The sequence below is a fragment of the Lepeophtheirus salmonis genome, chromosome W (assembly GCF_016086655.4).
Source record: "Lepeophtheirus salmonis chromosome W, UVic_Lsal_1.4, whole genome shotgun sequence".
Classification (NCBI taxonomy): Eukaryota; Metazoa; Arthropoda; class Copepoda; order Siphonostomatoida; family Caligidae; genus Lepeophtheirus; species Lepeophtheirus salmonis.
In genome coordinates, this window is record NC_092585.1 from 704,316 (window position 1) to 716,541 (window position 12,226).

At 29.9% G+C, this 12,226-nt stretch overlaps 2 long non-coding RNA genes across 5 annotated transcripts in view; one reads left to right on the plus strand and one right to left on the minus strand.

Annotated features, from left to right (window-relative positions):
• LOC121130976 (uncharacterized) overlaps positions 1–1,755 on the minus strand; it is an 11,436-nt gene extending 9,681 nt beyond the window's left edge. For 2 of the 4 annotated variants that reach the window (XR_011783968.1, XR_011783969.1), the window contains exon 1: positions 704–1,755. This is a non-coding gene — a long non-coding RNA (uncharacterized lncRNA). The remainder of the gene's footprint in view (positions 1–703) is intronic. The other 2 variants (XR_005868890.2, XR_011783970.1) reach the window with 1 other exon arrangement.
• Positions 1,756–8,364: 6,609 nt separating this feature from the next.
• Positions 8,365–10,219, plus strand: LOC121130982 (uncharacterized). The gene is made up of 4 exons (XR_011784011.1): positions 8,365–8,800; positions 8,992–9,120; positions 9,903–9,974; positions 10,033–10,219. It is a non-coding gene; the product is annotated as an uncharacterized lncRNA (long non-coding RNA).
• Positions 10,220–12,226: the final 2,007 nt, after the last annotated feature.

Genomic DNA, 12,226 nt, shown 5'->3' on the forward strand with positions numbered 1-12,226 from the left:
ACTGACTAATGAATAGTTTAATACTCTCCCTTGTATATATTTTTTCTTGTACTATAATTTATTTAATGCTTTTAATACTTTCCATATTTCTTTTTGTCTGTTAAAGTAGTCCAATAATAACTTTTTTTCCTTCCCTTTGTATCTATTTCTATATTACGTTATTCCCCTCAGAGACAAAAATCTGTTAATATAATACATGGGCTAAAAAGTCCTGGGCTTAACAAAGAAAACACGTGTTGCTTTTTTTCCGTTCGAAATTAGATTTTTTAAATTATTTTGTTTCTGCTTAATGAAGCGGAGTCCTCATAATATTTTTCAAGTCATTGTTTAGCTTGAACGATATTTTTTCCCGTCAAAAAGAATTGTAAAATTAAAACACAAAATAACCAGCTCACACCTCAGCATTTGTGGTCGCAAATGAATGGAAATAGGGTTCCAACTCGAGATGACCACAGAACTAGCAATCTCACGCACTTTCAATCTTCTGCCTCTATCACTATATATATATATCCCTTTCATTCAAGCGCATGCAATCGTGGAAAAGTCACTACAAAGTTACATTTATTTTTACCATAAAAGTAATAACACTAATAAGAATGATTGCCCAAGGAAGAGTTTATCAGAACAATTGATGTTTGCCAATTATTAAACCACCAACCCGAATTCCTTCCCAAAGTCAAATGCAGGAAATTGGACGACTTACATGTTTAGAGATATGAAGAGTAGTCGTAGAGGTTGTGTATGTACAGAAAGCTTTATTCTTACTATATATTTAGGATTGAGATACAACACTTATATACCCATAATTTGCTCAAGAATTATGTATTATTTAATGCACTGTCGTCAAGTACATTCCAAATTTACATCGCGATTACTAAGAATATTAATACATTGTACTTTCCAAAGTTACGACACAAAGAATATTCTTAGAATTGTACATTAAAAATTAAATCATAATTACTAAGAATATCAATACAATTGTATACTGAAAACAATACAATTACGTAACCTCATTAAATAAACTAGTTACAAATACGTATTAAACTTTAGCAATCTTCATCCTCCAGATGTCTTCTTTTCCAGTGTTTTCCCCAATGTTGTATATCAGTTACTAAGTGAGTGACATTACAATATCATTGATTTTATCTATTATTTCTGGTGTAGAAGCGTCAAGTCCAGAAATCCAATGTCACATGTGCCCATATGGCCACTCCGAAAATTTTGAATCCACTTATAAACAGTTCAAAGGTGCAGAGTCCCCATAATATTTATCTAGCTTATTTTTTTGTCTCCTGATGCGTTTTGTCTTTCATAAACTAATGTTTAATCAACACACGAAATTATTTTTTGTCCATTTTTTTAAAATTACTCCACTTCTTCGATTCAAACGACTGCCAAACCGAAAGAAATTGGTCAATCTGGACGAAAGTTGGTGAATATTCTTCCAAAAGATACACGCCAATAGTGCCATCTCTCAAACTTTGCACGTACTTTTCAAACGACCCTCGTACAGTGTGGGACATGTATACTGATGTAAATCGTGCGTATTTTGGCATGTTAAAAGAAAAAAAATCAACATGGTAGCCCTGACAATTTCAAGAATTTTTAACAAAGAGCAAACAAATTTTACTCTGAGTCCACCATGGACTTACAATTATAACTCTCTAACAAATCCTGAAGGTTGCTCTCTGTCTTTTATGAGCACACACGAATGTTCCGTTAGGTTTTGAATATAATTAAATGAAGTTCACTACTTAGGAGTTGAATAACAAAGACAATAGCTAAAGAAAATAAATTTATTCATCCGATTAGAAATTCAATAAAAAGTTAAAAAATGTACACTTTCTCCTATCAATAATATATTTGATTAGTCATAGATAGCGTTAAAAATCATGTGTATTTTTGGCATGTTATAAATATGAAACCGAAATCAATATGGTAACTCTGACAATTTGAAGAATGTTTTACAGGAGATAAGCTGTCATGACTTTTCATTAGAATAGTTAAAATCAGCTATGAAAAAGGAGGAGGGGAGAAGGAAGTAAATATGAATATTGGGAGGAACTACTCCGATGTTGATCCCCAATTCTACTTTCAGTCCAACCAGGACTAACAATTATAGCTCTGCAACAAGTCCTCAAGGTTAATCTCAGTCTTTTATGAGACACACGAATGTTCAATCAGATTTCAAATGTAATTGATTGAATGTAGTAGAAAAAGAAATGACAACAATTGAGGAAAAAAATCATTCTTCAGCTTACCAGTTCGAAAGAAAACGGGGCACATAAAAAATAAACACGATTTGCATCACTAGATATGAATATATTTCCATCATCTCACAGTTGCTTGCAGCTAATTTAGTGAATCGTCATGACACATTAGCTACTTTCTATTCAAACATTCTTCAAATTGTCGGGGTTAAAATGTTCTTTTTTGTTCTTTATTTTTTACATACCAAAAATTCTTAAGTTATACAACTCTAATTCTCCATTAATAGGTATCATAATACGAAAAATATTATAATTAATTACCCTATGGCTGCTAATCGCCTTTAACTGATGAACAGTTCCACGGAATTATTCATAATTATTGACTTTCATTTCTTAATATTTTTACTTTCGATATATTAATTTTACAATATAAAAGGGAATTTTCATCATTGATATTTGGAACACTGTTATATAAGCTTCATACCTAATAGGTTTAGTGACTGTCATTATAGATGAGTAGTAGGTTATAAAATTAAAAAATATTTCATCTCTAAACATAAGGCATTAAAGATAACGAGGGTATTTTATATTCTTTTTGATATGAGAAAAAGTAACTTTATTTTCAAATAGAATACAAATTTAATTCGAATTTATTAAGCATTGTTTATTATATTTTATATAAATATTGTTCATTATACAAGTTTCAAAATTTAATAAACATATTAAGTTGTAGGAGGTGGAAGGCATTTGGACTCTCCAATTTAGACAATCGTCAACATATTATATAACCAAACAATTAATTGTAATTCGAGAATAAATGTAAAGTACTATTTAATACAAGATCATTTTAGTGAGGCTTAAAGAAGTCTATTGCAAATGACATCAGTAATCAAGAAGTTATGAACCAACTTTGTTCGTATGGTTAATTGGACATGATTATTGATAATTTACCATTGCAGTTATTGAGCATTTTCACTGACGTCATTAATTGCAACATATCAATGGTGATTCCATTTTCGGAGCTCAAAGTTGATATTTTTATTACACTTCATCAAATAACTTTAAGAATAAAAAAAGACTTGATATCTGCGTTGAATACTACTTTATGCCAATGATAAACCCTTATATTTGAATTAAATCAAAATATTACGCTAAATTTTTTACAATTATATATATTTTTTTGATCGATTAGGGACGGGAAAAGTAAAATAATTAGAGCAAAATATCTTTTATTTTTCGTCGTAACAGTTAATTTTTATATACAATATGGAAATTAGATTTTATTTCGACGTAATAACCCAATTTTAATACATTTTATGGTTTCTATATAACAAAACTAAGTAATAGAGGGATACAAAATTTATAGACAGTAAGGTTAAAGTCCTTTTGTTTATTGGTCCCATTTTGACATACCATAGTATTTTTCCCTAATATTAATGAAAAAAGAGGTTTTTATTATTATAAAACTTTTTTTAGGCCTCCTATTAGGGCCAAAATCCACTTTGTTGACGTCATTTGAAAATACTTTATTGATGAAATTTCAACAGTTGAAATTAATTAGTACCAAAGAAACAGGTTGCGAACTCCAAAAAACGGGCGAGTAAAAGAAAATTCATTCTTCAGATTTCTAATCCAAAAAACCGGGCAGCTAAAAAATACATAGTGATTTATATCACTACGCATAAATCATGTGTTCCTGGAAATTTTATAGATTGCCCGGCATTTTGCACATTGCCTGATTTTTCATATGGAACGTAACATATATATAAAATAGGGTTTTGTGCGTGTGCGTGTATGTCCTTTATGCGTGCCAACACGGTTGAAGCTAGGAGGTTGAAATTTTGTATGGATGCATCATTTGAACCTGGTCAGGCTAAGATGGGGGTGCTTCACCCAAAATACAAAAACCGTTTTTTGGAGCTCAAGTAGACTAGATAGGAGTTGAGTTATAAATCAAAAAGTGATTGGCGTCTCAAAAAATGACTTTACAAATAACTACATTTCTAAATCTATTCAAAATCAAAAAAGTTAATGGCAAAAAAAAAAAAAAATAATAATCGGTTAAAATTGGAATTTCGTTCTTTTCAGGTTCAAAAATATGAGCTTACAATTAAATATTGGATTTATAAATTGTAATGTTTTAAGGTGGTTACGTATTATAGCTCGTCGCCAATTTAGGAATAAATAGAGAGCCGGGAAGGAGTAAGTAGAAGGTATGCTGATGAGACAGGCTATCATCCCTCTGCTCCTCATCTTCCTAAGGATGTTCCTATTCCCTATACTGAGATAATTTCATTTGCTGCTGCAAATCCCAACTACTACGACGATGGTTCTTACAATGGTAACAATATAGTATACGATGATCGACCTATTTCCAACTATGGCTATAACAAATACATATCTTTATTTTAAAAAAGATAAGCTTTGGTTGATAATTTTAATGAATATTAATTATTGTAGTTTTGTGTTTTCGTTAATTCAAATTTTTCTTCAGATTTAATTTGTATGCATTTTCATACTTTCTATTAATGTTTTAATGGCTAATTTGATGAAATTCGAATTAAATATTTTTAAGTTTTAGACTATCCGTACTATTTATTAAAAAATTACAAAGAGTGACTTCATAAAATAATAATTATTAAATAACTTAAGGTGTTATACCTACTTTCTTTTTTTAAAAGGAAAAGTCTCTAGTAACTAATCGATTAATAAGAGGTTCAAACTTTCACATTTTTTGAAATTATAATCCTCTTCAATTTTGAAAAATAAGAATGCTTTTTTTTTTTATAAATCCATCAAAATAGAAGATTTTTTGATTATTTTAAATCTTGAGTTTTGATTTTTGGTGAGAATTTTTTTCAATGCAACTGAATGACTGTACTTGTAGATGTTTATACAATGTAAATAATTTTTTCCATAATATTACCTTGATAACGTAAATTTTTTGTATAACTTGAAGATCAAACATTCGAAAATCCAAATTACTCCAAGTTATACGGATCTCGTGGTTGCTACACATTTATAGGTCAGAGGAGGCGAGAACCAAAAGAACATTTCACTGATATGTAATAAAAATATTTATATAAGTATATAATCCTGAATTTGATAAATAACATTTTATAATAATTCGTACTTAATTTAATAAAGAAAGATCAATAAAATTGTAACCAAAATAAATATCTTATATTCTGGAAAATCACAGGTTGAAATTTAAAAAAAAAACATATAATATTTAAAATTAGTAAAATATTAAAAATAATTCGCTTTCAAGTGATGCATTTAATAACAAGCTTATAATATAAGTTAAAGGAATTAATGAGATTTCCAAATGAGACCTCAAATGTGGTGCCCTTGAAAATTTAAAGTTGAGATAGTGTTTTGTTCAGAAATTAGTGAGATCAAAACATTTTGTCTTTTCAATTTTCCGCACATTGTATTAAATATAATTTTTGCAATATTTCAAAAATAAACTAGTGATTGCGGGTTATTTTTTCATGAACATTATTCTCCATAACTTTTTTTGTTTATAGAAGTACGAAAAAGTTATTGGTAGGTTTGTTGGTGTTAGATTAGTCCTAGGACTGATCGCTTTATTTTTTTATCTGTCCGATCGTTTTTACCATTCAACCTTAGTAAGTACTATTACATCGGTCTTTCAGTCCTATGGTCATAGGTATTTTTTTATTTTCTTAAATCCTAGCTATAATTGAAGAATATAACAACTAAGAAAATAATAAATGATAGCTAGATAATATTTAATAACATTTAATAATATGTTCTAGTCACACATCTCCCACAGGTATCTTGTCTCTTTGAAAGAGGTAATGAAGCTAGTAGTAACTACGTAATTTTGGCTGTAGTAGTTTCTACAAAAAACCGATAAGTACAAGTTTTAGGACAGACAAATTTTATTAGGCCCAGACTAATAGGACTTTAATCTTTGTAGTATTTTAAGCCGATCCAACACTAATGCAGGGTATTTCGTTGTCAGCTGTCGATGCTTCTGCTTCTTTTCTTCTAATCAGTGTTCAAAACAATCAATGGTTATTTATTTTTAGGCTGTTAAAATTCTCTACAGTTATTTAATAATAAAATCACGATTTGGCCAACTACAAACTGATTTTAGGCCTTTTCTTTGTTGATGGAAAGGTTGCGGGATATATCAAAGTAAATACATGTAAGAAGAAACAGGGTCAATTCTAGCCAATGGGCCCTCTAGGTTTGCTTTTAGGCTTAATCTCTTCAATAATAGACACTTTTCAAAAAGAACATACTTTTTGGCGACCACCATTTTGACCAACGATCTAAGCATTTTTCTATAAGCTATACTGCATATACTCGGGGCTGGCCCTGGCCAAACAGTTAGGTGTTTCATTTGAGGAGCCATTAGATGAAGTTTACTTAATATTATTTGTGAGGCTTTTCTTTTTTAGGGGAAAGGCCTGTATTAAGCGGGCAGGCAAAGAAAATTGAAAAAGCAACCACTTAGTTTAGGTTGTCTCCAAAAAAAAGTGTTTCTTATTTTGTAGCAATTCTAAATTTTACAACTGAAAATGGCTACTTAGTGCAGTGACACGCTTTATACAGGGGGCCGGGATGACAAGATTAGACCGATTTTTTAAAAGGAAATAACTTTTATAAGGGTTCTATTATGAAAAGAAATGTATCACTACACTTAAATACATTTATCATTATCACTCGATTTGTTGCTATGTAGAACATATCTTTTAAGTTTTTTTTTTCATAGCTCAAACATTTCAAAAAATGAACGGGAAAAGGGTGAATGGGTCCAAGCCTGTTTAATATCCAAATAAACAACTATGACTACAACATGTCGCCCCTTAATTTGTTTTATTATGCAATCTGTGACATCAGTGATAACACTCAAAATTAATTAGCCATTAATAGCCTTAATTAATAATGGCCATTAAAATGAACCATATTTATAAATAAAACTGTATTTCTAGATGAACTAGAACTAGGAAAATGTAGAGAGATAGCTTTAATAGTTTATTTGAGTTAGAAATATTAGCTATTTATTTGTTAAAACAATTTATTCAATATTATACTTGAATTTTTCGAATTACAATACAATCTATGCTAAAAAATGAAGTATATCATAAAATAATATGAGATATTGATGCTTCAATCTCCTTTCGTCAGCTAAAAAAGTTCTCCCACCCATCTGAAATTTGGCATGTATTCTTATTTTTATGCATAACATTGAAATATAACTCCAAATCGGTCGAGCAAATCGTGTACAAATGTAAACTTGACGGATATGTGCGTCTTGTGCAAGAACCATAAGAACTACAAATTCAACGTTTATATGTTTTTACCTGAAAATAAAAGTAGTTCTTAGAATATTATCTTGAAGCTTATGTGGAATGCTTTGTTAATGAGGAATTCCTGTCCAAAGTCACTCAACTTTTTTGTGTAAGTTATGCCTTTGGCTGTGAAGTACTCCTCTATGAAGTTTACAATAGTAATGTTCCTTTAATACGTTAGAAAGTAAGAATTTACCTGAACATGGCCCCTGTTTTGTCTAATTTTCTACTCGGTTCTTACATAAAACGTTCATAAAAGTCCTGCATACATTTGTACACGATTTGCTCGACCGCACCGTAGCCATATTCGATTTTCTAACTTTTTGCATTTCGGCTCGCTGTACTGTATATAGTTCTCCCTCATGTATATCATTTTTTTTTTATCCAAGAAAAAACAATGTAGAGGTAACAATGAAATATTGTAGGCGTGGGCATGCAGCTTAGAATCTGTAGCACTGTTTCTGGTTGTTTTTTGGTATGCCTCTTTAATGCATATCATAATTGATCTGCAATTACAGTATATCATAAACTATAAATGTTAAGGTTTGAATAAAATATAAAGGCTTCTATTTAAAAATGTATTAACTCTTGCAGGTATTTTGTAATAAGGGGAACTGAAGGACTATTATCAATGAAGTAGTTTTCTTAGAGTAGAAAACGAAGCAGAGTTGAATTAAGGAGGAATGGAATAAGTATTTTCAATGAATGAGCTGTGGATGGAGTATGATAACTCTCTCTGTTCCCCACTGGGTCTTACAGTCGATTATTCTGTCTTATAATGGAACTTCTTAGTTCTTATAAAAGTATAGGATAATTTTGAAGAAAATCTGAATTAATTCATGTATTTTGGAGCATAGAGACAGTTTTTCACACAGTTAAAAGTCACTATCCCATACCTTGATGTGAAGCAGAAGGATTATGTTTTGCGAATTTTTGCCTGCATAATTTTTAGAAAATAAATCCTTAACGACACATAAATTGCATAAAGTAGAGGTATCGTGACTTGGTGAATTATGAAAGTTTCTAATGTATTAGTTTTATGAGTACTTTAGTTTGACATAAGGACTCAAAGGAAAGAGCAGACAGCTAAAAAATCAACAACAACCACATAGATATAACCGGGAGTACTTTAATACTCGAGTGTGCATTATATTTTACACGCCCTAAATTAGTTTTGTGTTGGTCCTTATTTAGGAACTCAGTCCGGTCCCACTTGTTAGTCCTTAAAGAAGATAAAATCGATCCTTTGTGACGCCAATGAGGGTATTTTTCCTTTTTTTAATTATTCCGTTTTATACTATAATTAATTATATAACTAAGTAACAATATAATATGTTCGTATTATAATTTAAAAAATCCTATTTTTTGCAAGATATGTACAATAATCTTAATATATATTTAATATATCTTATTTGGCTTAATAATCCATCGATATTTTTATGAAAAATTCCAAGGACCGACAGTTAAAGACCGGTGCTAAGACTGGACTGGACTGATTAAATAAGGACCGACACAACACTAGCCTTAATATTTAAGAAGTTGTGTTACAAATTAAGAGTAGGTGTATTGACTATATAATGTGTGTGAGTATAATTCTTAATTTATTGTTTGTTAAGAAAATTTTGGAAGAAAATTTAAACTAAATGGAATATTACATTCCAGATTAATCATTTTTACTCATAACTGGTAAGAAAAACTAAACTCTTAACTTTTTGTGTTTGAATATAATAGGTCGAATTCATTCATAATTATTAATAAATAATATAAATATAATATACAGATTAGAAAAATAAGTATTTGATCTCTTCCCGAATTTGCAAGTTTGCAAGTTTATAAAGATTTTCTATGGGATTTATGTCCAAAGACTGGACTTCTTCTTTTTTAGTCACTTCTTTGTTGCCATGGCCGTATGTTTTGGGTTATTGCCGTACTAGAAAATCAATTACTTCCCGTGCTCTGAGCTAAGGAGGTTGTCGCCCCAGATTTCCCTGATGATGATCCCTTCGATGTGATGAAGTCGTCTTCTCGCCTTCACCGAGAAACACTCCCAAAACATAATGTTCCCCCATTTTTGACGATGGAGAATGTGAATGGTGTTAGTTGGGTTATAGTCGGCGTTTTTCTTTCTCCAAACACTTGTTTTGTTTATATCATCAAATGTCCCTCACGGTTAAAATAAACCTACTCTTAAGATTACAAAGAGTTATTTTCGTTGTCTGTAGCCAGACTTACAAAATCGGCAAGCCATCATATACTTATTTTTTCGTTTGTACGTCATTTTTCAATTATTATGATAATTTATAAGCAATTATAAATTATAATACTTAATTATTAACGTCAATGCTGCAGTATTTTACCTTTAAAGGCCATTGGATCATATTTGGGACTGCATCCAGATTATGATAATTATTTATCCAGGACGATGTCAATTAATGTGGTATTGTATTACTCTTTATTATTATATACTAATTTTATAAAAACTGTTTCAATTTTAGAACCCAAGGGATTAATTAAATATGGGTTTGATTCAATCATCAACTTCTGAATGTTTCTATATTGTACAAAGCAGTTCAATATTTCTTGAAATCAATGGGAAAACAACTATTAATCGATATTATGTTATGTGAATATGTGTTATATTTGAATTGTATGATTTATATTAAAATTATAGACGAAATTAAATAAAATAATTAGATTGTTAACAACTTTACTTGACATATTTATTTATTTATAAGTAGGAACTCAATCAAAATTTATTAATTTAATTATCGAAGCTTATTAGTTCGTTTTGCACGCTTACTTTTACCTGATATTTTTTTTCCTAGCAGTATGATTTTGGTTTTTCATTTCATAAGAACATTTTTTTACAAGCAAATTGTAAATTTTAAAAGATATTTTATCCAAAAAAGTTATTGAATTTTTATATTCTGCTGTCATTATCCAAGACAAGTGTTCTTCGTTTTTAATCAAAATCTTTACAATAATAGCAAATACATATCTTGGATTCTTAAATGTAAATAATGTGTTTCTTAGAGTATCTAATTGACAAATTTTCTGCAATATTGTATAAAGATGAATTCTAGTCAAGTTTATGACTTTTGTTGGTCTTTTGAAACCAAATCCGTCCATAGTAATCAAAAATGAATTTGAGATATCATGTGCTCCAGTTTCATCGACATAAATTATAAGATCTGATGAACAGACCAATTCCATAGAAACATTTTGTTGTAAACATTTAATTGTGCTAAAGACCATAAATTTGCTAACGTAATAGATAACATTTTCTAATCTGGTAATTTTATCTATATTGGAAATCATTTGATAAAATGGATGGGAATGTTTCTTTTAATGTACTAACGGACCTTATGTTAATTTTCAATCAGGACATATTTGATTTATCTTTTCACTCTTTGAAAATTATCTACAACTCAAATAAAAATTAATTACCACCACCAATTTGGTGTTTTTTTCCGAATCTCCTTTCAATGGGGTAAGAATTCATTTTTCTGAGTAATATAAACTTAACGTATTTTATACGTAGGAGATAAGTCCTAGGCCAATCCTTAACTGTGTGAAATACAGTTTGGAACGTTTAATTGATAAACTATTGCGGTTACCAAATATTGTCTTCCATTTCAATCACTATTTTCCGAATGAAATTAGATACTATAGTTGTGTTCTTTGATAGTTAGAAATTAGTTTTCTACTGCCATCCCTTAATTTTACACGAAATATAGTTGAGTTAACATTAACACAATTACAAAATCTTTTTTCATTATTACTAGAAATTTCACAGTTTCGACGTAACTTTGCAATTCTTCATTATTTTTACCATAATGATTAATTATTATCTATTGTTTATTCATCAAAAATTTTAGTTATAAATTAACTTTTATTTTTCCAATAGGACGTGGATAAATTACTTCTAATATCCTATGATACATCGTGCAAGTGAACCGCTGGTCCAAAATGTGGATTATTACACACTGTCACATTCTTTTGATATAAAATTATACACCCTACCTATGGGTTGTGCAAAAGAACTGCAGGTTCAAGGGGTGGATCATTACCCACCGCCGCCGCTTCCTTGAGCATCAAAGGACCCCTTTCAATATCCTATAATACACCCCGCCCATGAGTTTTGCAAGTGAACTGCTGGTCGAAAAAGTGGGTCATTAGCCACTTCCACCGCTTGATTGAGAATCAAGAATCTTCGTTTTTCACACAACTCAAGAGATTGAACTTTCTTTTTTGTTTTATACTTATTGTGCTCTGTAAAGGTATGTGTAACTTTGCTGGTGGTTTATGACCGTCATGCAGCTTCTCTGCAACCAGAGGATTCAGGTGTTTTTTAATAGTAAAATGTAAGCCAAAAAGGTGAGCAATTTGAGGGAACGTATTAAAATGTGGGTATATCAGGATGACTAAAGCAACAAGTAAAGATCTAATAAAAATTTATATTAGAATTGTTGATTTAATGATATTCGAACTACAGGGTTGTAAATTTCGTATAATTTTTTTTTCTTCAAAATAGACATAAACAAAAACTTATTTAAATATACTTTGCAACATCATATGTAATCATTTCAAAAAATCAAATTTTTGAACTAACCTAATATTACCTAATTTTTACCTATATATTTTTACTTAATATATCCTAAACATAAACTCATTTGCCAAATAAACTAC